The 26,993-nt window shown below is 28.8% G+C and overlaps 1 protein-coding gene across 3 annotated transcripts in view; it reads right to left on the bottom strand.

The window, feature by feature from the left end:
- Positions 1-26,993, bottom strand: part of LOC121116226 (cell adhesion molecule 3) — a 291,744-nt gene that overhangs the window by 215,421 nt on the left and 49,330 nt on the right. Inside the window, exon 1 of one of the 3 annotated variants that reach the window (XM_071887513.1) lies at positions 1,887-2,034. The exons of the other annotated variants lie outside the window; for them this stretch is intronic. The gene's annotated coding sequence lies outside the window, so the exon portion shown is untranslated. Of the gene's footprint in view, positions 1-1,886; positions 2,035-26,993 lie in introns of those variants that run through there. 3 annotated transcript variants of the gene reach the window in all.

Raw genomic sequence — 26,993 nt, 5'->3', positions numbered from 1 at the left:
AAACTCACACTCACAATTATCCAACAAAAATTACCATATATATTTACATTTATTCTGTGAACCTGGTATAAATTTCATTATCAGACATTTCTCACATGACTTTTACAGGTACAAAGAGTTATAATACAAAATTCAAAAAATAATTATTATTAAATGGTTGTGGTTCTGCACTTACAATTAAAAATGAATCAAATATTGCCACGATTTTGCTATAATAAACAAAGTCAGTGCAATCATATCTTATACATAATACGTATCAATGCGAAAATGTACTTAATTTATAAGGACTTATACATATTCAGGTCCTTCTACACCTACAAAACGACAAACTATTGAAGTAGAGTTTTTTACCCTTGCCAATACCACTAACATACTCTAATTTTTTGGATGAAAAAGATTTTTATTAGCCAAAATGCTTGTGCTGTCCATCCTCATCTTACCTCACCCCCAAAAATTATGGCATTTAAACCCGTATTGGGGCCACTGATAAACGTATACTAAATATACATGGGTTATAAATATATTTTCAAGCCATAAATTGATTTAAATACCTTGTATTTGTCTAAAAATGTAAATAATTTGACACAAAAAAATCAGTCGTTTATATATTTTACTATCAATATTTTAGTACTTTATCAAAAAGTTGTAAAGTTGATTTTTTGGTGGAGTATCCGTAAAAGTAAAATTCTACCTTATTGCGCAATGGATCCTTCCCTATTGTCTGTATCGTTGTTCGCGGATTTTGTGGAGTTATATTTTGCTTCCTTGTCCGATATTTCACCAAAAACCGACTTAAAGACTAAAGATCAAAAGATACCAGCAATGGCAAAGGTTCCAGAGGGCAGTTAGGGATAGTTCTACAACAAAATTACCTATTACATTTTGTTACATTATAGCTTTTATGGCTTATTTGTCACAATAAATATGTTTTTTTTTGCAATTTATTCCACTTCACACAATAAATTCTATGTACACTTTGTTTTCTCACTTTAACGAAAATATACCTTGTATTTTTTAATTTGTCTTTCTTTTTTTTTTGCTTTTTATTTATATTCTGCTTAACTCTTAAAAACAATAAATTACAACTGCATGTATTATAATCTTTTTTTTAAAAATATGATTACTTTTCATACCTCCTATATTTATACCAGGAAGCCTTAATTTGGGATTTTGTTGGTAGCTCTTAACATTAAAGTAATCACATGTTTCTTATTTGATGAGTTAGAATATTATATTCTACATATTATAAAAACAAAAAAGAACAACATTGCATATAACACCAATAGTTAAAATGTATCCAGTAAAATGTAAACATATTTAACAGACTTAGAGCTACTATAGAATAAGTAAAGTTATAAAGACTCTCATACTTATAATGAAAAAAATCAAACGATTTCGAATTCAATAGCTTATTTTGAGTTAGCTTCTCCAATAAGAAGTAATTAGCTGAAACGCGGATAGAAATAAATTTATATGAGAAGGCTACATCCTGTTTATTTTGGATCTGTATTGGTTAACCCATAGATTTGTAATCCTCTAATTAGTTTTAGTTTATTTAGACAATTTGTGATAATTTCCGTCCTTTAAAATAAAAATATAACGAATAGTAAACATGAGCCATATGTATCCTGGCGATATTATAAATACATTCAATAAACTCTCTTGCATTTTAAAGGTTGAATACTATGTATTTTAGTGGGCCAAGAGTTACAAAATTTGCTAACAATCAAATATTTATTAGTAACTTTTTTAATAAAAAGTTGAAAGATGCAATAAAAATCTTCTACTGTAGTTAAATAACATAATATTTATATTTTTCTTTTGAAAATATTATCATAGAACTATTTATTTGCAAATATTAAAATACAATATAATTTTTTATTTACCTAATGAATCCATATAGGTTTGTAGTTATAAGTAAATATTGAGTTATCTATCCAAACACGATTTCAATTATATCTTTTCATTACTTTTTCTTCTGAAAAACAAAGATTGAAAACAATTGCAAGGAATAAGCTAGTGATAATCATTTTTGTAAATAGACTACTGCGTAAAAATTTGAAGAGTGATATGTAACAATATTATTTTGTAATGTTCTCATTTTTCTTCAACTGTGTTTGTACACATGTAACTACAGGTATATATTAATTATCACTTTGCACAAACAACAAGGGTAACATTCACTCTTGTGCAAATAAAAATAAGGAAAATGCAATGTTACTATTCTAGTTTATGTAGTATCACATATTATACAACAATTTTTTTTTATTATGGTCAAAAATAACATTTTTTTTTCTGTTAAAAGAAAACATATTTTCTAGTTTTGGGGCACAAAAAGTAAGATTCTGCTTTTTGTTAATAATAGTTCATTTTTTTACAATTGAATTATTAGGAATATGAATTTATTAAATATGCTGATTGTGCTTCGCTTCTCACTTCACGAAAACTATAAATTCAAGAAAGTAAACAACAATTTTAGTCCAAATTTACTTTGTTACTATTTCGTTTACTAAGGGCCCTAAGAGTCTCATTAATTATTTTACAAATAACTTTATAGCACCCACAAATATGTAGAAATACACTAAGGATCATTCAACACAGCCTCAAGTACATAATTCAGAATTGACTAATTATTCTTATAGGATGTAGATAAGGCTTAAATTTAAAAAAACTTTAAAAATTGGATTAATAGAAATATAGGAATCTAAAGTGTATTTCTTTGCAAAATTTGCAATTTTTCCGTCTCTATTCCCCTACAACCCGGTCAATTCCTTAGTATGCTTCCTTTGGATAATATTCTCCCGTTTTCTTTTAATCAGGAACAAAAATCTTGTTAACTCTTGTGTATTTGATGCAATTTAAATGTTAAAATAGACAACCCGATTTGAAATAACAGTAGGGTGCACTGCTCCAAAATTCAGAAATAGTCTCAGATTGTATGGTGAAGAACCCCTCATGATGATTTTCTTGAAGCCTTGTGATCTGGAAGTAGCCAAAATCGTCTAAAGTCATATTTCGTTGAGCAACAAAAACAGAAAAATGAAAAAGAATCGAGGGCAATAAATGAATACAATCCCTGACAGCATTAACATAACAACATCAGTTAAAACTTAAGGTACGACAGCTTTGTACTTTTAGAGGACAGCTTCTAACCCTGTCAAACAGGGACAAAAGGGTTAACCGACCCAGGTATTTGGTTAAGATCAATCAGAACACTCTCATGAAAGATCTTGTCTGGTTCTTCTCAGCTGAGAAAAATTTAACTCCAAAATTAACTTGAAAAACAATATTTGGTTCTGAGGTGTCTGCCCTTCACCAAGAATTGGCGGAGGTGGTTCTTGACGAGTTTTAGTTAACACTAATAAAGCCAGATCTTTAATTCTTTTAATGCGACGAGAATGTTGTGGCCAGGAATATTTTTTTGTTTTTTAATATTTATCTATACAGTTTTTTTTAACAACATAGTTCGTAGTTATTTTTTTATTTAATATGTATTATGGTACTTGACTATGAGCCAGCACTTAGAGCTGAAGTGGATGGTCCGTTTTTTTTCTTCTTTTACCTTCTCGGTATGCTTTACAGCACAGCCATTACGTACGTACCTATGGTGTCAGGAAAAAATGGCAACAGAAAAAATGTCGAGGAAATAATTGCAGTGGAAAAAATGGCAAGATAAAAAAAAGGAGAAGTGTCTAAATGGAAAAAAATAGCAGGATTTTTTTAAACTAATATAATATCTATCAACAATGTAATATATAATAAGAAAAATAATCAAACTCGACAGTAGTTCCAATGGAAGGAGTGATAATCCCTTAATTCTCTGTTATTAATTACAATATCATTAGACACGATGTACTATTCATTTGGACAAGACTCTGGAATTGACGGACAAGCATTTGCAAAATACTATGCAAGAGCAGCGATTTCCACCTTGTTATGATCCAGAATATGTCAGAAGAATAGGTTGTTGGCTGTGGAGCGACAAACCATTGAGAAGATTCGGGCAGGTAGTCAAAGATAGAGCCATTGGAGAGTGCAAAACAAATAGCTACGAAATCCAAGATACGGTAGAGATGTGTCCGTTGGGCATCTTGGTGCAAGGGGATAACGACTACAAATTTCGAAATGTGTGATCCCGAGAACAATCTCCCTCATAATCACAGTTCCCGTAGAAATTGAAATTCAAGCATCTCCTGTTGAGGATAAAGTATCTCAAATCCCTTCTATTGTACTAATTCTTAGAGAACAAGGAAGTATTTCTGTCTTTAATTTATCATGATCGATCTAAGCATATGAAAAACACTTCTAAATTAAAAATTTGTCGCTTCATTTATCAAATTGTTTGTATGTTTGATTTGTTTCAACATTAAAATAATAACTAATTTATCATATTCATGATTTGGTAATTCTAAGTAACCATACTTATTTTATCACAAATCGATAGATGTAACTTATTTAATTTTTTATTGATTTTTTCCCAAGGAATAAGATCTAAATTACTTAAAAGTTACGCATTTTTTAAACATCCATAAGTCGAAAATAACGATTGAAATTACTAATTTGATAATATATATTTTATTCATAAAACGAAGTAATTAAGAGCCATTGAAAAAATATTAGTGTATTTATGATCACTAGAAGTGGTTTAATACCGACCATGATCAAAGAAATAAAAAAGATTGTTTTTCTCTGTAATTGAAAGGTTAACTTGAGTTAAATAGACAGAACAGTTTCACAAATGCCAAACTTTTAAAATACAATATAGTTAAGAGAAATATAAGGCACCTGAAATCTTTGAGGGGCTGAAACTTACCCATAGAGTGGGCTCTAACTATACATACCTAAATTAACAACATTAATTTAGGTACATGAGGGTCGAATAAATTTTTTTATAGCCGTTTCTGTCGTCATTAAATATGTATTTACATTTATTCAATAAATAAATAAATTGATGGAATTAAACATTGACAAAGTAATTTATATTAATATTTGTTTTACAAGTTAATGAAGTTGGAGCTGTATCCTCATTCTAAATTGAAATGAATAAATATATAGAGTTAAAATATTCATATTCTTTGATAAATATCACTGAAGACCATTATTATTCATTACAAACGTAGTTATATATTCATATGTCATTGTATCATACTAGAACAATACACTTAAAAATTCGTTGAAAGAGCCTATAAGTCACTTTTTAGGGGTCTCATACTTGGCTTAATACATTGGAAGTATGAATTCACAGTTTTAGATAAACAACTTGGAGAATTCAAGTCCTTTAGATGACTACGTAATGCAGCCTGTTTCGTTCTCTTAAAGAAAGAAAGAAAGTTTATGAAGAGACGCTTAACAGTTTTCCTCGCACTCTCCAACACTCGACCTTTGACTACCTGACCGAATCCTCTCAGTAGTTTGTTGCTCCACAGTCAACCACCTATTCTTCAGACACATCTGGGATCATAACGAAGTGGAAATCACTGATCTTACCTAGTATTTTGTAAATGCTTGTCTGTCCAATATGAATAGTCCATCGTGGCTAATGATATTGTACTAAATAATGGAGAATTAAGTGATTAGCACTTCTTCCATTGGAACCACTGTCGTGTTTGTTTATTTTTCTTTTCTCTTATTATATATTATATTGGTAATAGATACTGTATCAGTATAACCCATATCTTCCCGACGTCAGTTTAAACTAACAGCCTTTTTTATGAGTGGTATGTTCAACTTTCTTCTAAAATCAATTGATTTAGTTTATAGATGTAGTCTATTAACATATATGAATGTATGTTTTTACTAAAAAAAAAAATAATGTAAAAAATAACTGAAAATTACTAATTATATAATCCTTTATTGAATTGTTCCTTAGTCTATGTTTCAACAGCCACATAACTCTTGTAAGTTGATATATTTTATAAATAGTGCTAAAAATTAATTTAATTTACTATCTTCCATCATTATTAGACAGAAAAATATCAGTTTTCATTTCTATAAAAATCCAAATTTTTGAACTTCAGTTTAAACTGACGCTGGGAACAGGAGGTTAGGTGTTTGTGTAATTGAAATGACAAATTATTAACTCTCGACTTTTCTTGTTTATCCTTCAGTACTTTATCAATAATAAGTATGGTAACGTATTATCGAATTAAGTTTAGATTTAGTTTGAAAAAAGACGACTGTTTTCAGGATACAAAAAAAGTAAAATGAGTGTTAATAGAAAAAAATTGAATTTGGATAAGGTTCTTCAATATTTGGATGAGTTATCAGATGATGAAGATTTGAATGTAAAAAATAATATCAATATTGATGAATCAATGGTGCCCTATTATGGGCGCCATAGTTGCAAACAATATATTCAATACACACCTGTCAAATCTGGTAACAAAATATGGGCAGCAGCTACAACACTTGGTTATGCTGTACAATTTTATCCTTATGCTGGGAAGGATAGTAGTTATAATAAGGACACTGGCCTTGGTGGATCAGATATTATGAATCTTGTATCTAAATTACCAAAAGTCCCTGATTCAAATTATCATGGACAACTTTTTTATTAGTCGAAGGCTTTTGAGATTATTGAAAGAAAATGGAATAGCTGCTAAAGGTACACTTCGAGCTAATAGACCTGAAAATGCACCATTGATAGCTATTGATGAAATGAAAAAAGGCTCGAGAGGAATCCCGATGTTGTCAATGACAATTAATATAATGTTACTCTTGTTCGTTGGAAAGATAATAAAGTGGTGACAGTTGCATCAACACTGTATGGGAAAGAACCCATGAAAAGAGCCTCTCGTTACACAAGGGTGGAAAAGAGTTTATATTGATCAATCAAATGCCATTTCAGTATATAACAGGCACATGGGTAGTATTGACAGGTTGGATCAAAACATAAGCAATTACATGATAGATCTTCCAAACAAAAAATGGTGGTGGGCACTTTTCTGTTTTTGTGTCGATAGATCGATCCATAATGCATATCAACTTTATCAATTACAACCTCATAATCAAGGACAAAAACGGCTTCATAATTTAGGATTTAGAAGAGAAATTGTAGAGGTTTATTTTAAAAGATTCCAATCAGAAAAAACTATAGCTCCTATATTTCCAACATCACGAAGCATACATAAAGTAATAATAAATATTTGTTACGATTGAAGAGACCATTGGATTGCAAGGGGAAATCAAGAACGACGTGTTCAATGCTCTAAGACTAGTAAATATTTTTGTGAAAAGTCTAATGTAGATCGTCATCCTGATTGTTTTAAGGATTTTCATACAATGTAGTGTTTATCATGTTTAAATATCCAAAAAATTAAATATACTTATTTGTAGAAAATTACAGAGGATAAATATTTATATATTGAAAAGTTTCTAAAACATTTATTTTTCTTTTATAAAAAAAAATATTAAATAAACAATCATAAAATAATCTAATATTTCTTAAAGAAATGAAATAAGAAAAACATCTACCCTCCTATTACCAGCGTCAGTTTAAACTGACACTCATTAATTTGGTCCTGGGAAACTCAATTTATTTTTTTGGACTAAATTAAAACTTAATCTACCATTTACTCATAAAAATACACCAAATTACAAATCTTAATGAAAAAATTCAGGAGTTGGGAAAATATGGGTTAAAAGAATTTTGCCATTATTTCCATTTAGACACTTCTCCTTTTTTTTATCTTGCCATTTTTTCCACTCCCAATTTTTTCCTTGACATTTTTCCGTTGCCATTATTCCCTAAAATCGTACATACGCACTCACTGAATATGGGTGTGTAGGAGACAGGGAGCGGAGAGGGAAAAAGAACAGGGGAACTGACGTACATAAGAAGTCAGAAAAAAGTTAAGGTATGCCAATAGTATACATCTTTGATCTTTTTTAAATGTTTTTATAACTTTAATTGTTGATTAGATTGTAAAAAAAATTGTACAATCTTGAAAAAAAAATATGATTCGTGTATCTTCCTTAAGGAGGCGCCCAAGAGAAAAAACAAATTGTTTAGTTAGAAGTCCTGATAAATTCTCTAGAATTAGGAAAAGCATGCACCTACAGCAAGTTTTGGTTCTTGGCGTTATATAAAGCGAGGGTCACGTTATGCCACCTTTTATCTTCAGTCAATGCCTGAAGATCAACACCAAGACTTAAACCACTGTTATGCATTCAAAAACATTCCACTTGATCCTCATCATCATTCAAAACAAATATTTAATCGGATAGGAAGAAGGAACAGGGTGGCACAACAGGAAAGGAACACTCGATTTTATTGATTCTGAGAGGATTATTGGGTATCCTTTATAAGTTGGCCTACACGTCATACTTTCTCTTACTATCTCAAAATTGGAGACAGCGACAGAGTATAGTTGAAATTCAACTCTTGCAACCTTTTAATAATAAAGAAATAAATGTTAATTAAATTAAGTAATAACTCGGAAAAGTCGAGATACTTCCTCTTCACTTCGTGTCTTCTATTCCTCAGCTAATTATATTATTTCCTTCACTTCGCGTACCAAATTTATTTCCTACTTATTAAAAGGTTCCAAGAGTTGCATTTCAACTATCCTCGGTCGCCGTCTCCAATTTCGAGATCGAAAGACAAAGTATGACTTTTGAGCCAACGTATACAGGACACCCGTATTTTGTACGTTCCACCAAGTTCTTGGCCTCCGAACTTGCAAGAATTGAACCCGTAAGAGTATTTTGTATGTACCAAAGTCGGACAGATTTCCAATGAAGGTTCCAACAAGATTCCCAAGAGCTGAGATAAGGATTTGATTCCGTATTTTACCCAGTGAGACATTTCTAGGGACCTTGTGAATGAGGGGTACAAGATAACGGCCATTTTATTGATTGAATGTCAAATTTATGTGAAAAAGTTTTTAGTTAAATTTATTATTAAATCAATTTAAAAATAAAGTCATTGGAGACGTTAAGTTTTAGTTTCTGGTAGTGTGAACGTTTAAATGAACCACCTTCACAAAATAATCAAAATTAAATGTATGATCATAAAAATAAAGCGGCAAAATTAACTAGACGCTTTCACATCAATTTGACAATCATTTATCATTGAATTATGGTCAAAAATTTTGTGTATAATTAATCAAACATAACATACTCAAAAATGTAAATTTTTTCCATGGAAACCAAATAATAAGGAGATACAACCTCTCAAAATGTAACTTTTAGTAATTTACAATTTTAAAAAGCAAATGTAAGGCCTAAATATAAAAATAAAAATTTTATTTTGATAAACAACATATACTTAGCTACACTTTAATAAACTAAATATATTTATCTACACTGGGGAAACAAATCAGTTGCTCATGTATTCAGGATTATATATAAAATTCGTTTTTCTCTTTGAAAATTGGGAAGAAATTAGTTTTATGTTACAGTCTCTTAAAGTTAGATAATTCTAAACAGTATACATTTAAAAATATATCAGTTTACAAGTTTTGAAATTTTCAAGTGATATTATTTATTAAACTTAGATATATGGTTGTCAAACTTGTTAATGTTATATAAGAGATATTCTAAATATATATATTTTTTTAATATTAGAATACAAAAATATGTCATATGTTATTTATTTTGCTATGTATAAAAATAAGACTTTAATTTAACCTTGAACAAGTATGTAACTGGTTAGACTTTGTAGCTAAATTTGGTAGTTTTAGCGTAAATAGCTTGCATATAGAATATTTATAATATTATCGACATTTTCCTACGCATATATGTACTTATTGAATGACATATTAATCACATATTTTGGTCAAAAACTTATACCTTATAGTTTTTTGTTTTTTTTTGTTTGAAAAAAAAAATATGGCAAATGATTTTTTTTATATACGTATTAAAAAGATATGAAATTCTACATCTTTTTATGTTTTGTTGCACATTTGCAATATAATAAAAATAAGTTTCTAGGACAGGGTGCAACTGGCCTTTTTAATGAAGATTACCGAATTGTTAGTCATTATTCTGAGGAGCCCAGATTTTCACCAAAAATTGTGACCGCTGTTTTTTACTTTCAAAAGACAAAAATATTGATTAAACCTAAGAATTTGGCAAATATGTTCTAATGAAATAAGTAGGGCAAGATATAGAGATAACTCTTTTAGATTATGAAATTTTTGAATTGATAACAGTGAAGTTAGATTTAGTAGGCTTTAAGTTGTTTTTTTAGTTTTTCCTTGTTTCTCCCGACCTTGGTATAAAGTTTCCGGAAAAAACTAGGCCCAGTGAAAACAACTTTTTATGGTTCACATGTTATATTGTTGACTATACCCGTAAACCAGCCAGTTTCCCCGTCTATAAACCATATCTAAGGGGGAAATTATTTTCCAAAGAACCCCTTTCTACTATTTTTCTTTTTTTCCTTTTTATTATGGTTGGAACAATAAATAAATTTTATTCCTCATAATCTAGTTAAAGTAATGTATGCAAAACAAATAGTGGTAAAATTTAATCTTATTTGGGTATTTACGGCATTTTAATCCGGTCATTTTAATACTGTAAAGTTTAATTGATCGGAACCTAACCAATATTAAACTTTTATAATAAGCTCACCAAAAGTTTTTAGTCTAGCAAAGTATCTAATCAAATTCGTAAAGGAAACTGTTCCTTTATGAAAAATTATACATTTAAGTTATATGAATATACTAGAAACCAGAGGTTGTTTGAGCCAAAGGGGAACACAACTTGAAAATGATACCAAAAATTAGAAAATTATTTAGAAAATACTTATATACTAATAAATATAAAATGAATGTTTTGTGGTTTATCGAGAACAATCTGTCTCCTAGATCCAACGGTGTGGGTACCTATAAAGGGCACACACCCAAACTCAATTTTATTTATAAATATACATCAACCACTTCAACAATTCTTGATTGAACCAATATATAGTTATCATAATTTATTATTACAATAAAAAAATTTATCTCGGAGGGATGAAAAATGTGGGTGTTTTAAGGATCTTGGAGTGCTGACATCTTCTAATATAAAATTCACCACTCACATTTACAAAAATTGAAAAAAGCAAACAGAGTGCTTGGGTTTATAAACTGGAGTTTTCAAACCTTAAATATGAAGCTGATGAAGAAGCTTTATTAAGCATATGTTACGCCTATTTTAAACTATACTTCGCAGTTGTGGAATCCAATGTATAGAAAGGAAACCAAATCCCTTGAAAAGGTACAGAAATGCTTTATAAGTATGGTATGCAGCGATAAATCCTATGAGGTTGGCTTACATCTAGTCTGACTGTTGTTGCTTGAAAAGAGAAGGAAACTTCAGGATGTGTTTATGATGTTAAAAGTTATTACTGGACCGACAAATTTTAATATCAAGCCCCAAGTATGTAGTAAGGTGTACAACACTAGGTCATCTTCTGATTTTTACTTAGTTCAGCCATCGGCAATCACTAATTACCCCTAATATAGCTTTTTTAATCGAGGTATACGGATATGAAACGGCCTACCCAAAATGGTGAGATGAACGTTGTCACTTTACTGTTTTAAGAGACTTTTAAAAAATAACCCACATCTACCTTAATTCCTTACCACATTATATCATTTACTTGTATCATATTTTTTCAATAGATTTTATCATACTTTTTTATCATATTCTATCATAATATTTTATTATGAGTCGGCAATATTGGGCTTTTTTAAGTCACAAGTCGAAACTAAAAAAATAAATAATAATAACACAATATGGGAATTTAGAATAATTACAAATCCCGTGTTATTTAAAATCCGTGGTGTTTAAAAATGTATAATGTAGTGGCCTGGTGTAGGTAGAATGTGCTATATTTGCATTGAAAGTATTTAGGGTTTCATATTTTTCAAGTCTATACAATTTTTATACACAGATGTTGCTTCAACTGCTATTTGGGCATATATGTTACTAACTATTTATCTAATTCAATAAAGATTTTTAATAATTCAACATAAAGATCTACGGACTTTATTAGCATAGTGTTGATGATTATTATGATATGTTTTTTTTAACATTTCTAGCCATAAAAATAAGAAATAAGACTGTGTTTGTTAATTTCCTTCCACACTCTTACTGAGTAAATATTTATGTGTGTAGGTTCCATCTAAATTGTCCTTAATGTGAGTATATCTACCTAAGTATACTAATGAATATTGGTAAAGCATTTAAGCTCTTTTAATATTATTCTACTTTCCTTATTGGAGTTTTATATTTATAAGAGGCTCCATTAGTTTTAAATAAACAATTTTTACGCCGTTATCATGAAAGCCTAACTTATTTTCCTTATAACGAAAAAATTCCAAGTAGGATTATGATGTTTTTTACATTTTTTACACTTCATAATATTTTTTTTTTTCCGGAGAAGAACAAAAAATATTATAAATATAAAAAAATAAATAAACTTTAATATAAAAAAACACGGTTTATGTAATAATGGTACATTGATATGAAACAGTCCTTTGTTATGTATATACCTAACTATGTTGTTGAAATAATTATACTTCAACATTTTTCTACATCTTATACCTTATAACTATTTATTTATCTTATCTTAGACTAGAAATAATCAAGGGTATACAGAATTCATTTTTCTTTGGTGTTTATAAAAATAGAATGAAAATGAAGCGATGTATTTATCTACTTAAAATTAATAATTGGTAGAAAAAAATTCACAGCTACATTTCTATTTTTATGACAAAGAAGGTGTTATCTTTATTTAAGAACTAGTAAGATTTTTTTAAATGGATTTTCTTCTAAACTAATTATTCAATTTTAATTTAAAAAAACCATGACAAATTGAACCTATATATATTTTTTAAATTATTAAATATAATCGTCTTTTGCGTCAATAACAGCCTCGACTCCATCTCAGAAACAAAAACAGGACTCCTTCAGTTTCTTTTTGACTCTCCAGACAGAGTTAAAAAATTTGGAATCTCGTCATTGTCTTGCCTAATGTGGATTACAACAAAAACACTCTGACTTTTCTGCAATTGTGCAATAATTACTTTGTAGCTCAATGCCATTTACTAAGCTTACGCCAAACATATCTGGCTAGCCTCCAAAACAACAAACAACGTTCTATTTTGTTGCAAGCGGTCGGAGTTCGTTGTTAAAAAAATAGCCGAAAGCTGTACATAGTACAAATTTTGTCAATTTCCTTTTTTATTTTGCATCATTTAAGAAATTAATTATTATTTATGAGTCTCTTAAGGGTTAACCCTTAAGAGTCCAACGTTCCCATTTTTGGAACATAAGGCTATTTCTTTTTTCATCATTGGTTCGAAAATAATAATGATTTTATCAAATTGATTTATAAATACTTAGAAAATACATCAATATTACCAAATAATTTAAAAATATATATTATAGTGTTGCTATAATTGCATGAAGATGACTGTAAAATTAAAATATTATCTACTATTTTTGAGTAGTAAAAAGTTATAAATATCAAATTTACTTATACATTTTTTAAATAAGTATACACTAGAGCATTTCCCAAAATATTTAATGATTTATAAATTTGAAACTTGTTAAAAATAGCTTATGAATCTGTTGTTCCCAAATTGGGAACGTTGGACATTTATAGTACTGAAAGATAAATAATAAATTAGAACAAAGGGAATTTTCTTTTTCAACACGTCTCCATTTTCGTTACTTTCGTTGGCTTGCAGTAATTAGAGTTGTTAATATAGTAAATGACCTCATAGAGACAACATCTGTCAGTGATATACATTAAATCTTTTTATGAAAATCGAGATTACAATTTTTAGCAACAGCAAGAGATTTAATTGAAGAGAATGGTGGTGATGATTTGCATATAGTTGTACTTCCTCCTGAACTAGCATAATTACTTTGAAATTGTTATTTTACATTATAGTTACATTTGAGGCCAAAATTACCACAGTCAATACTAATGTGTATACTAAAATTCAGGTAACGACAGTGATGAAGAGGGTGATTATAATATTCTTGATAACGATTACATGCCTGATGAAATTGCTTGTGAAATTTATATGCATGGAGAAGAAACAGAAGAGGAAAACAATGCAGAACATGGAAATGAAGATGTTACGAATACAATTACTAAAAGATGGAGAAAAAATGATTTTTTTTTTTTTGGTGAACTTGAACTGAACAAAACAAACACAACTCATTTGCAATTTAGGAGAGAAATTGCAAGAGCATTAGTGAAGTCGGAAAATATCAAAAGCACCAAGGAGGACCAACTGCTCCACCTAGCGTGGCCGTAAAATATGATGGGGTCAACCATTTCCCAATGAAATGTAAACAAGGAAGATGCGTGATGTGTCAAAAAACACAAGACTGAATTGCAAAAATGTGTAAAAGAACTTCACAAAAGATGCAGTTCAAAATATCATGAACAGAAGTAAAGATAGTAGAAATTGATGTTCAACCAAATTATGTAATAATTGTAAATGGAAATATATGTATAATTTTTTTTTTTCTTACCTAGTTATCATATATACATGTCAGTTGTATTGTGTGCTTATCAGGAGTGAAAATAAAGTTATGCTTGAATTTGACTATTTTTTATACCTTGAACGTCCCAACGTTTCTATTTTGGGAACATACCAAAAAAACCATGAAATACCATTTACAACAAAAAATGAATATACACGATTCTTAGCGGGGTCAACACCTATGTAATACCCAAAATTCAAGTTACTAGATCAATTATTTCTATGTCCATAAAAAAGCATGGAAATCGCTCTTAATATTTCAAAATTGTTTAATTTTTAACAAAATGGAACTTTGTCCTAAAATTTGTAAAAATAAAGAAATTTGTAAGTAATTACAATTTTTGAGGAATTAGCAATCTTTCAAAAGTTTTTATAGAGCATTCCCCTATAATCAGGGGTTGACAGTCATTAAAGTTAGCCACTAGCCAACCGAGCTAGTAAAAATAGAGTATTATACTTATAAAAAATTTACTTGTCCATAATACTATAAATATTGGAAATTAAAAGACTAACATGGAAATACTTTTTGTTTTGAAATAGGTTAAGTTTTGGATACAAAAAGGAAGTGAAATATTTTATGTGAAATATAATTGAGACATAATTAAAAATTGAATTTATAAAATAAAATAAAAATACGGCATGCAATTTCATTCAACATTTAACAATTTAAGAACACAATAGATTTTGAAAATAGTTAAAGTCATGAGTTAAAAAAAAACAAAGAAAGAAAAAACAAGATTATTATAAAACATTTAAAACAACAAAAGTGGATGGCTCAAAATCAAGCTAATTTTTTGAAAACATTATAATACAATTTCACAATGGGCATAATTCCAGAAAAATTATTTTCTTTGAGAATTCGTAATGTGTAGATAATATATTGCGCCTTGGTTATAATTGCATCGATTTTTTCGTTGTTCCAAGGAAAGGAAAAGTTTTGTTTATAAAGTTGGCATTTAATATTTTCTTCAAAAAGTTTTCAAATTTTGTTATAAGTGTGAGCTCAAATTTAACAATCCTATAGAATATGGTGGGGCGTTTCTGTTTGTTGTTTCAACAACAATTAGATCGGCTGTCTTTAAAGTATTTACCCGCAACTTTAAGAGTATCTGACAAAACTCTATATTTGAACCACTTCTGGGGCGGTGTCAACAAGTTTTTTTAAATTCCTATAATACTTTGTTTAAGCGTCGTTGCAATATCCCAGCGACTTCGATAAAAGATAAAATGAGTAGGAGTTGCGCTTTATAAATATTTTTTTAGGTTTGCAGGTGTGAGCATGTTTATTTTAATTTTATAAGGAAGTATTGGACGTCGTATGGGTGTACGTTTTCCCAAAACTGATTAATTTTACTTACTAAAGAAGTCGACGCAACGACATCAGCTGCAATTTCCTAATCACAATCTGTAGTACAATTCACATTAGATGTGTCTTTCTTAGTAAAGCAAATTTCCTTCACACTTTTATTTTATAATTAAATGCCATGAATTAAGCTACAAATATCAATGTTAAAAATACTTTATATCTAAAGAAGCATAAACTACAATATTAAGTAAATCATCATGAGCGTCGTTTGCAAAAAACAAACATATTCATTGTGATATTTAATGCTAAAAATAGTTTGAACACTAAGGTGTTTAAACACTCCATTGGGTTATATTAGGTATTACGGAGACAAACAGGTTAGATACAGGCCACCCTGCACAAGCCCGACTGGTTTTTACAAACCACGAGCTAGAATAGCTGTTGAATCCTCACGTTAATGAATCTTTTTATAAATGATAAAAATGTATGGATTTGTCGGGTATAGCGAGTATTTATTCGTCTTTGATCAATAAAATATAATTCAAACTAATTTTGAAAAGCATTTTGCATGGCAAAAGAGTGCATATTTTTAGTAAAATGGAGATACTTATGTTTGCTAGTCTTTACATATATGAATAATAGATTGTATAAGGACATAAAAACAGGAATGGTTTCCTTAGTTTTTAAGTATAGGACAAAACATCACTATACCCTGAAATATTGTGGGTTATAAATTTTTTAACTTTTCTAGAGATAATAATAAGTTTATCAGGAGACACTCTTGTCTAATACAAGTCAAAATATTCATGGATTTTAAATAACTGACATATTAAAAACTATGTAAACTCTTCTTCAACAAAGGTAAATAAGAATTATGTCATGCAATTATTCAATATTCCATGCATTATAAATATATTTATTAATTGTGTTATCTTTGGGAATGGAAATACTAATTATATAATATAATTATTATGTGGTATATTATAATGTTCAAATTCATCACAGGTACAATTTTCATAAATAAATAATAGCCATGTAATTTAAAGACATCAAAATTAAAAGATACCATTAATTATTATATGGTTATTAGAACAAAAAATACTGTAACTAAATAATGCATTTGAAGACAAAAAATTTGCAAATAATACAATTTGCAATTTGTTCACACTACATATATACAAATCAGTGTTTTCATACACCAAACTGAGTCATAACTTGATTATTATAACGAATTGTCTTTGGAGCAATCGTGAATGTCTAAATAATAAATTATCCATTTCCATCTTCAATCACTCAAAAATGTGACTTTTGGGGTACAAGTAATGATAAATTATTTTTAAACGATAAATATTCGTTAATCCTTGTCTATAATTAAATGAAAAAATAATTTATAGTTTGTATAAGTACTGCAGTGTAATAGTATGGAGGTTGCGTGTTTGTTCAAACATTTAGTCATGCATAAATTATATAATGTACATAAATCAAAAATATATTTTATAATATGTATTATTTTCAATCACGTATTAACATACAATAATCCATTTATGCAAAAATATTAAATAAACAAACGTATAAGTATTTATCATTTTATTTGTGAGACTTCACGAATTTCAATGAAATTTTTTTTTAGAGTTATTGAAAAATCTAATCCACTTTATGTTGGCATGCATATTCATTTATCAGTATTTTGTTTGAAGCTCATAAGCATTAACTTAATTAAATTTTATATTTCATGTTCCAGTTCATACATTGTGTGTATTTATGTAAAGACATACGAAAAAAAATCCGTGCATGAAATATACATATAAACAAAAACATAATAATTATTAATAATGCGTGTTTTATGGTATTATAATGTAAGCAAAAAATGAGCCCATATATCTATGATCATAAAATTAATCATGTATAAAGAAAAAAAATAATTTTTTTTGTTAAATAAATTCAGTTAGACAAAATATTGTGTATCACATATTGTCATGTATTGAAATGTTTTTTATTTCCACATTTTGTTTTCTTTTTCTGACAAGTAATTTTTTTAATAATAAATAAATATTGTGTTTCGGAAACAAATATAATCTTGTTTTTCGGAATAAGATTAACACATGATATTCTTACACTTACAAATAGAATTTAGAGTTGGATATGTGTTCAATTTAAATAGATTAGTGATGTTCTAAAAGCTAAGGCTTTAATTAAGATAAAAAAACTTTGTAGGTTGTATTTTTCCGGATATCATTTTACCTGATGTTTTGAAGGTATTACATCAACGATAAATCCCAGAGAAAAAATTATTTCCATTTATTGTTTTGTAATATAAACATCCCTATTTGATTTTGGAAACATAGGATATATCTTATATCTATTGCAAATGTATGTATGGTTAAGTCATAGAGAATGAGGGAGAAATAAGTCACACTTCTTTGTCAACTATTGATGGTAGTGTATATATATTATAATCGTACTATAATGGTAATATCAATAATAATAAGAAGATGTGTGCAAAGTTCGGACTTTAAAGTTGACTAAATACAAATATTAAAAAAATATAACATACCAATAAAAATAATTTAAATATTTTTTTAGTTATTCCGAAAAAATCTAAAACTAACTTTCATTCCCTCAGCTACTATTTTTCAAAATATATTCGACAAGAGAACTCTCGAGAAATCTAAGTATAAGTTTTTTTATGAGGGATGTTATATCTTAGAGAAAGAACATATAGAAAGCTATTCAATGTATAATGCAAAATTATTTTTCAACTAATATTTACTTATTTAAATTTGGGTACAGTAATACCTTAATAGTCTGAAAAACATTTCTGTGGATATACTGGGCTCTATAAATAAGGAATATTCAAGACTCTCCGTGCTTCAAACTGAAATTAAATATTGAATTTCATAACAGGATGTTGAAATTTAAAGCAGAACATATGGAATGCGGACTAATTAATGGAATTATAATTGTATATATTAATTCTTCCCTAGATGCATTATTGACTCAGGTAATATTTTACATAAACTGTTTCTCAAATATGCTGAAATGAAAATAAAACCTTATTATTCTCTAAACACTTACCCGCTTGCAAATGCTAGTGGACCCTTTTCTCGGTCGATTAAGTGTTAAAAAATATTTGGCCGAGATTTCAATTCTTCCTTCAACTATTATTTGTCATAAGTTGGTTTGGAAATTGGAAAACTTGCTTAAATTAATCAATTTATTAAAATTTTGTTGTGGAATTATATATTTTTGCCAAAATGTTCAAAGGGAAGCAAGTCATCATTTTTAGAAACAATGAACAACTTTTTTGCCCAGAGTCTGCACACGATGTACTTTTAGTCCAATAAGATGACAACTTATTATTTTATTTTTAAAAATCCAATACAGTCCAAAATATTATAGTTTATTAATGCTATGTTAAACATATGTACGTAAGCAAAAATATATATATATATATTTAAATATTAAAATCTATTCAAAAACAACACAAAAAGTCATTGGTACACTGGTATATATCATTATCATATGTAAATAAATTTCAATATCAATATATACAAATGTATTGGTATTTCAATGGTTTCTCTTCCATAACAGATGTTTTTTTCTGCCTCACTTCTAATATTTCGAATCTACATATATATTATGTGCATATGTAAATAAACAAGAAAAGGATCATGTAAATGTATATTCAAAGATACATGCATATTGTGTCTTTGAATATGTACATAGCCAATGTACTGTATAATTGTATCATATCAATGTATACTAATGCCCAAAATAACTCATAACTTTTTTGGGAGTTATTTTGAACATTTTAATGTATTTAAAAAAAAATTATAATGTCTTATATATATATGTTTTAGTCAGTTATACTTTAATCCCTGGATGCACAAAACATTTTTATTTCGTTTCTGAACAGCTGAGGTCAATATTACAGTAGTATTGAACTCTTACCATTCTTCATTTCAATATAAGAAGGTTTTGCAACCAAAAAGATTACTTGCTGAAAATGTATTAACAGTTGATATAATTGTAAGAAATGTTTAAATATGTTATGAATATCACATTGTGGTATTAGTAATCTTTTTATGTAAACATGTAAGTACAGGTGGCAACATAAACCTTTTAGTTTGAAAAATACATTATTTTTTATCTCAAAAACATATTAGCAAAGTATTTTATTAATGAAGGCCATAAAACTGTATTGTTCACATCGTACTACGTGACAAACCATTATTCCTCGAAGAATTAATCTTTACAATAATATTCTTTACAAAAAATAAAACATTTTATGAATGTATTTATTGTCAGGTTTTATTTTTTTCAAGTTTTTTCAGATTGGTCTTTAGATCATGGATTTTTATACATTAAGTTATTTTTTGTTAATAGTAAAAAATTCCCTAATAATAAATATATATATATCCCGTTAATAGTACATCAATTGGAGACATTAACCAAAGTAGTCAAAAATAATATACTCTTCGAATTACATACTTTTTGTTTAAAAGGAAAGGTTGAGAGATGTAAGAAAAATAAGTATATGATGTAGGACTACAATTAAAAAAAAAGTATTAATAGAAATATTTTTTGTATAGATTTATTTATTTCATTTTTTAGGAAAGTACTTATGAGGGAAGGGCAACCTGTATAAGAAATGACATCCTGCTATAGCTTATGATTGGTATTACGAGGATAATCATTTACTTTACTTTATATCTTTATTGATTCTAAAAGTTTTTTATTTAAAGATTTAGGTATGAAGGGGTTAAAATAAACATATGTTGAGTAATTTGATATTTAAAGCAATAAAAAAATAAAATACATAAAAAATTAAACAAACAAACAAATAAGTTTACTTTCGCCAAAGATTCTTGGATACTTTACCGTAAATTAATCAGTAAGTTTTGGTTCCATCCTGTAAGTTTCTTTGATCAGAGAGTTCAATATGAGTATCGTTGGTGAGATACTTTATTAGTAGTATGAAAGATGACTTCAATTTCCCATTGCATTTTTTAAGTAAGTCTACTTTACTACTTTTTGGACTTGTTCACAAAAAGGGATGATACTGTCACACGGTATCGAAACAAATATGATTAATTTAAGTATTGCTTTAGAAAAATAAACTTAACCCCTTAATTATAAGTTGGTCATCTGGTGCATGACTATAGTCTTGTGAAAGAACTATAGGTGTGAATAATCCAATAAAACTTGTTATAAATCCAAATCATGGTCCAAATTTTGTATAAACGAAGACTCAGTGACAACGTAACTCTTCTACTAAATAATATACTATATATACATATGTATGGCGATAACATAGAATCAACTTTGGATACTTTTTCTCAATATTGCAACAGTATAATAAACGTATCCGTTGATATGAGTACTATAATTTATAACAATACAAAAAAGTGATAAAGTCCTTAGAAGCTGAGATTTTTAAGGTATACTGAACCTGATAAAAATCGAATATATGGTAACACCTATCATAAAAGATACTGAGACGTCAAAATTATTGTTAAAAGAAGAGTGTTTATGCATTATATTTTCATTGAGTTGTAAGAATAATGAAAAGAATACAGGGATTAGTTGGTTAAGAGCATGCCTCACCAACTGAAATTGATTATATTGATCATATCAAAATTCGATTTAAAGTTCAAATACCGGACGATCAAACTGTATGTAATATGTTTATGTAAAAATTTAAACAAATATTAATCAGAGTAATAACTTTTTAGACAGGTATTCAGTGGTTTAATATTATATTTGACTCTTTAAAAAATCCTCTTCAGTTTTTCATTGAAGTAAAAAACTTATTTTGCGTTTTTCTCTGTTTCATCAAGAAAATACCCGCTTGATTTGATGTTATCTCCACACATATAACAATAATGTAATGAGTAAGACAGAGCAGATGAATTTACAATCTTATTAATTCATAAATTGACATTTTTTATATACTTTAATATAAACTCCTCAATAGCCCCAAAAATATATACCCATTTATGCAAAAGAAATGAACTTATGATATTAGTCATTTATTCATTTATATAATTAATCACTTTCAATTTAATTCTATTTGGTGCAAAAATTAATAGGAAAATAATTAATAATATATGTTATTGATTTATAGTAGTGGTTCTTATCTGGGAGTAATTTGGATTTAAAAATTTTTTAATATGCTGATTATAACATTAAATACTTTGTTTAAGAGAAAAGTTATTCAAAAATTGATTTTATTAAAATTCTTAATTTGAATGATTGAGGTAAAAGGGTAAATAGTCACTGATTTAGAGTATGTTTTATCTATGACTTAAACTAATAGAATGAAAATATACCTAAGAGCACACATATGACCCACATCCTCACTAAAGACGTCGAGTTTAGTGTTTTGTACTTATACTGGTAATATTTATTTTTGTAGTTGCCTTTAAAACACGTTCCACAAAGAAAAAAATTCAAGGGGTAGAACAATTATTTAGCCTTAAACTTCAATTGATACCAAAGACATTTTCAAAAGAACATTTGGTTTGTTTCTTAAACTAACAAGTTAAAAACATAGTTGATGTAATAGTTGGCAATTTCAACTATGGAAATGAATATTTAACTTTGACTAAACCAGATAATGTAAGAAAAAATTAATTAATCATCTTCTTTTCTTCATTTAATGTTTGATTTATAATATAATTACATTTCATTGCAGCAGACTGTAGATTTTAATATAGTATAGTATTTCAATGAAAAACTAAGACTCAAAATCCCTTTTTGTCTATATTTATTTCAAAATAAGTATAACGCGTACTTATACATATATCACGTAAATAAGTTCATTGGCAGGAATACTCCGACGTCAATCCTCAACTTTACCATGAGTTTAATAAATAATTACTATTTGAACTCTGTAGCTTCAAAAATCGTCCTCCAAACCTCTTTTACCTCCATAGCCATTTGAAAATCCCTTTTTTGACGACATTCTATATTTCTAAATTGATTTTTGCCGGAAATTAATAGTCATTCTTTCGAAAGTGCTTAAAATATGCTCTTAAAGCTAAATTTTGTTTGAATGCCTCCTCCTAGTAAGGGTTAACCCTTAGAAACAGAGTAGAAATATAATAAATTATACTCTTTATACAAATTTACAATGAAATATTTTGCAAAATAAATAATTAATAATTTATTTATTTAAAAATATTGTATTGTTATTTTTTTCTGGACATCAACAAGAGTACGGGAATTGATACAAAACCTATATTTAACTTGTTAAAAGAAAGGATATTTGAAAATTTACTAAACGTTGTAAGATATTTAGTTATATAAGTTCATATTTACTTCCAAAAATTTACAAATTATTTATCTTTTAATTATCAAGAAAAATGAACAAAGAGTATGTAACCTGATTGAATAAGAACAATAGTATACAGAATTGGAATAACGTTTTTTTACACTTGACAATGAAGACATTTTTTTGTACTGTAACATTTTAATTAAACAAAATAAAACTTACATAGAATATCCATATGGTTTTATTTTTGTACTCCTATTTTGTTCAACTAGTACTTCCTAGACCTACCTTAAAGTTGAACATTTCTTAAATATTTAAAAAGAACAGATATAATCCCAGCAATTGTTTATATAGTTTTTAAATTTATTGATATGAAGGGTGTCGTACAATATATCCATTCTATGGTAGATTACAATGAATAGGCGTTAGGACTTTATGTAGTCAACATCTCTTGTTCCTATGAATCAGTGTTTACTGTAAGGAAGATTTAATTCTTCTTAGATGTGTGGAAAAATATACAATGTTGCATTCAGACTGTTTGTTCTATCCCATAGATTGAAATCTGTGTCCAAAAGTTGATCTATTCAGTTAAATTAAATCAGGTTTGTAAGGGTTCTCTTCAATCTATCTTTTTAGGGATCAGACATGTATAGTTTCCCGTTCAGGGTTTCTATTTTTAGGTTAAAATTTCAATGTCCGTTCACAAGCGGGAATTAAATCCATAACTTATGGGAATCGAATTAGTAAATCTTCAGATTATCCGAATTTCTTGCCATCCTACCACACTCAGTTCCTTATGATTGCATCCCTCTTCATACCGGGCCGTGCAGAATTATTTACCGATTTTTGTTCCGAACATATCGCGGACAATAATGACATTTGAATGACTTGAAAAACAGGATCGACCGTAAAAGTTTTCTCATCTGAAAAAATGATGATGCGTCCAGATTAGCTCTTGATATAATTCAAGATTTTCTTGGCACGCTCAAGTCTGACTTCTCGCTGACGTTCAGTTAGCAGAGGGCGTTCAGTACGCCTCTGGGACTTTCCTCCAGCCCTTTTTTATGCCCTTGAAACAGTTGATGTTGACGTTCCCATCTCTCTGGCCATGTCGGCAAAGGACCTGTCGGGAGTCCTCTTGAACACTGCCTTTACTTGCCTTGTTGAGACAGTGGGCTTCCTGCCAGCCCCAAGGGAATGCATGAGATCACCACTAGCCTCTAACCGCTTGGAAACGTTGTAAATTGTCTTCAACGAGGCCCCAACCTGTTCCTTAATGTTGTTATGAGGCACTCCCGCTCGGAGGAAGGCTGCAATTTCGATCTTCTTTGTTTCCTGATTGGACATGGTCTCATGTGTGGAAGTTGTTACGCTCTCACAGGAAGGATTTTTGCTTTTTTTAGCCGTAAAAATACGAAACAATCAGATTGGTTGCCACAAAACCTCTTAAAAGTTATATTTACATCACCGGTAAATAATTTTGTGCGGCCCGGTAATATTGTAAACAATTTGTTCTGTCTTAATACTTTCAATTCCCATTATATCTATGTTGCTGTTTCGTCTACCACCAAAAGCTCACCTATTTGAATTCGTTTATCAATTTCAAAAGTCATTATGTCAGATAAAAGTGGTTACCTAGACAAAGAATAAAAACTGGATCCAAAAACGTTTTTTCCATTCCTCGGGTTCAATAGAATAATTGTTTTTTCTCCTCCTTATCTAACTAGGCACTATAAAGAACTTTGTTAAGGCATTAACGTGGAAGGGGGGACCAGGATTCTTCACCAGAAACATATAAAAAATATACGTTTCTAAATTCTACGGACATCTCTTCTTAGGTTATCCCTCAAGAACGTCATAAATTAGGGAAAACGATGATCCACACATGATACGATGAAGAGAGTAATTCAATTTGTAATTCGGTATGTTTAAAGCATTTTTCCATTAAAGTGAGTGGTACAAGATAACCATAACATCTAATGTCCCAGATTTTATCATTATCAACGCATAAGAAAGCAATCTCCTTTTTTCACTCAATTATAAATTACCCAAACAAATGACTACCTCCCTTTAATTTTGATTTGTGATCTTAATGTCGATATTTATAAAAAAAAACATTTCACACATCTGAATACCTTGGTATTAATTAAATTAATTCATGAGCTAAAACTGAATGATGTGATGTGTATATCGAATGAGGAAAGGTATTCCTATTCATGAAGACGTGGTAAGCTGTACTGTTTCTGTCTCTAGTCGTTTTCTCTCTTTAACCAAGATAGCTTCAAATGTATTTGAACCTTCCTCCGTTCATAAATTGATTAATTTAGAATTCTTCACAACTTCTATAAAGGGAAGTTTTGGGATCCTTTAGTGAATCATGGATGTAGAAGATTATACACCACAACTAAAAAGTAGACTCAGGATATCTTACGACCCATCTCTGTCCTACAAAATACTTTATAACACATTAATAAAAGTAGTTAGGGACATAACTTTATGATTCATAAATTTGAGGGAGAAGAAAGAAGATAAATTACAGGGTGATATTGAAGAAATAATTAATAATGGGTCTTTATTTATTTGCAACTTTGTTGTTGACAGTTAAAACGTGTTTGGTATTTTAGAAATTTCCTTTATAGGAAATGCTGAAGAAAATTGATATTATAGGACATTTAAAGCTCTTTCATCAAGGAAAGGTGACACGGAAAAAAGAAATAATAAAATTATTACTGAGAATATTTTAAAAATAACCAAGTAATTGGTGCAGATAGTATAACAGGAACAATTTTAACTTTATGTGTTTTTGATACTATTCCATGTCTTCTGAGTTTTGGTACTCAAATGAAAAGAGCAGGTAGACTGACTGACTCGGGGTAGGATATATTTTATTACGAAATATGAAGTTGGAAGAAACATTCATCATTGTAAATTTTTAACAATTATAAATGAAACTTATGAAATTTAGCTGAAGTGGTGGGAAAACAAATTGAGCCGATTTTAAATAAAAAGTTGGTATCAGAGTAGAAAGGGTTCCTTAAAAATATACATATTTCTTTTATTTATTTAAATATTCAGTCGGCGAATGAGACAAAAAAAAATTAGAACATGGATACAATTGATATTGGCAATGCGTTTGACACAGTGTCTCATAATTTTATAATTTTTTTACCTTCTGATAAAGTTGATGGTTGATGGCAAAGGTTAAACTCCCTTTCTCAAAATTGGTGTCAAACATGGCAAAACTACAACTTTTGTAAAATAAACGATTTATATCATACTCAATTAATTGCACAAGTATTGTATGGAGCTACCGATTATGGTCCTTCTATATCTGAAAAAGTGTTAAGGGAAGAGAAAACATCTATGAAGTTGTTGCTTGATCATAGCTACATAAATGACATAAAGAAATTTCACAACCAATCAGGAGGAGGACTGGTTCTTTTGTCTAATATTCTGCCGGAAATTTACATCGTGATTTTTACTAAAATTGTGGCTGATTCCCATTTAGAATGGAGGAATAACATTACTGGGTCTCCTCTTTATAAATTGTTGTTATTCATTTTAAATCTATCAAATGATCTAATTAGGAATTTCTCAAGTGTTTGGGCAGCTGATCATAGGATAATATGGACTAAAATACCTTCTTTTGACTATAATAATACTGTAGATATTATTCGGCAACACTATAACAAAAATCTTTTTTTAAGAATTTTTGTGATCCAGTTGAGCAGGAAAATATTGCAATTCGGGATAACTTTCTAATACTCCATGACTAAATAGATTTTAACTATGTCCTCAATACTGTAATATTTCTTTTCCACCTGCGTAGAATGTGGAACTTACACCATCCTATGGTGCAGTGGTGTCTAAAATTTGACTTTATAATGACTAAATCATTGGATACAATACAAGCTTCGAG

This window comes from Lepeophtheirus salmonis, chromosome 4 (assembly GCF_016086655.4).
Source record: "Lepeophtheirus salmonis chromosome 4, UVic_Lsal_1.4, whole genome shotgun sequence".
Taxonomy (NCBI): Eukaryota; Metazoa; Arthropoda; class Copepoda; order Siphonostomatoida; family Caligidae; genus Lepeophtheirus; species Lepeophtheirus salmonis.
The sequence above is the reverse complement of the archived record's forward strand: the minus strand, read 5'-3'. Positions and strand labels throughout refer to the sequence as shown.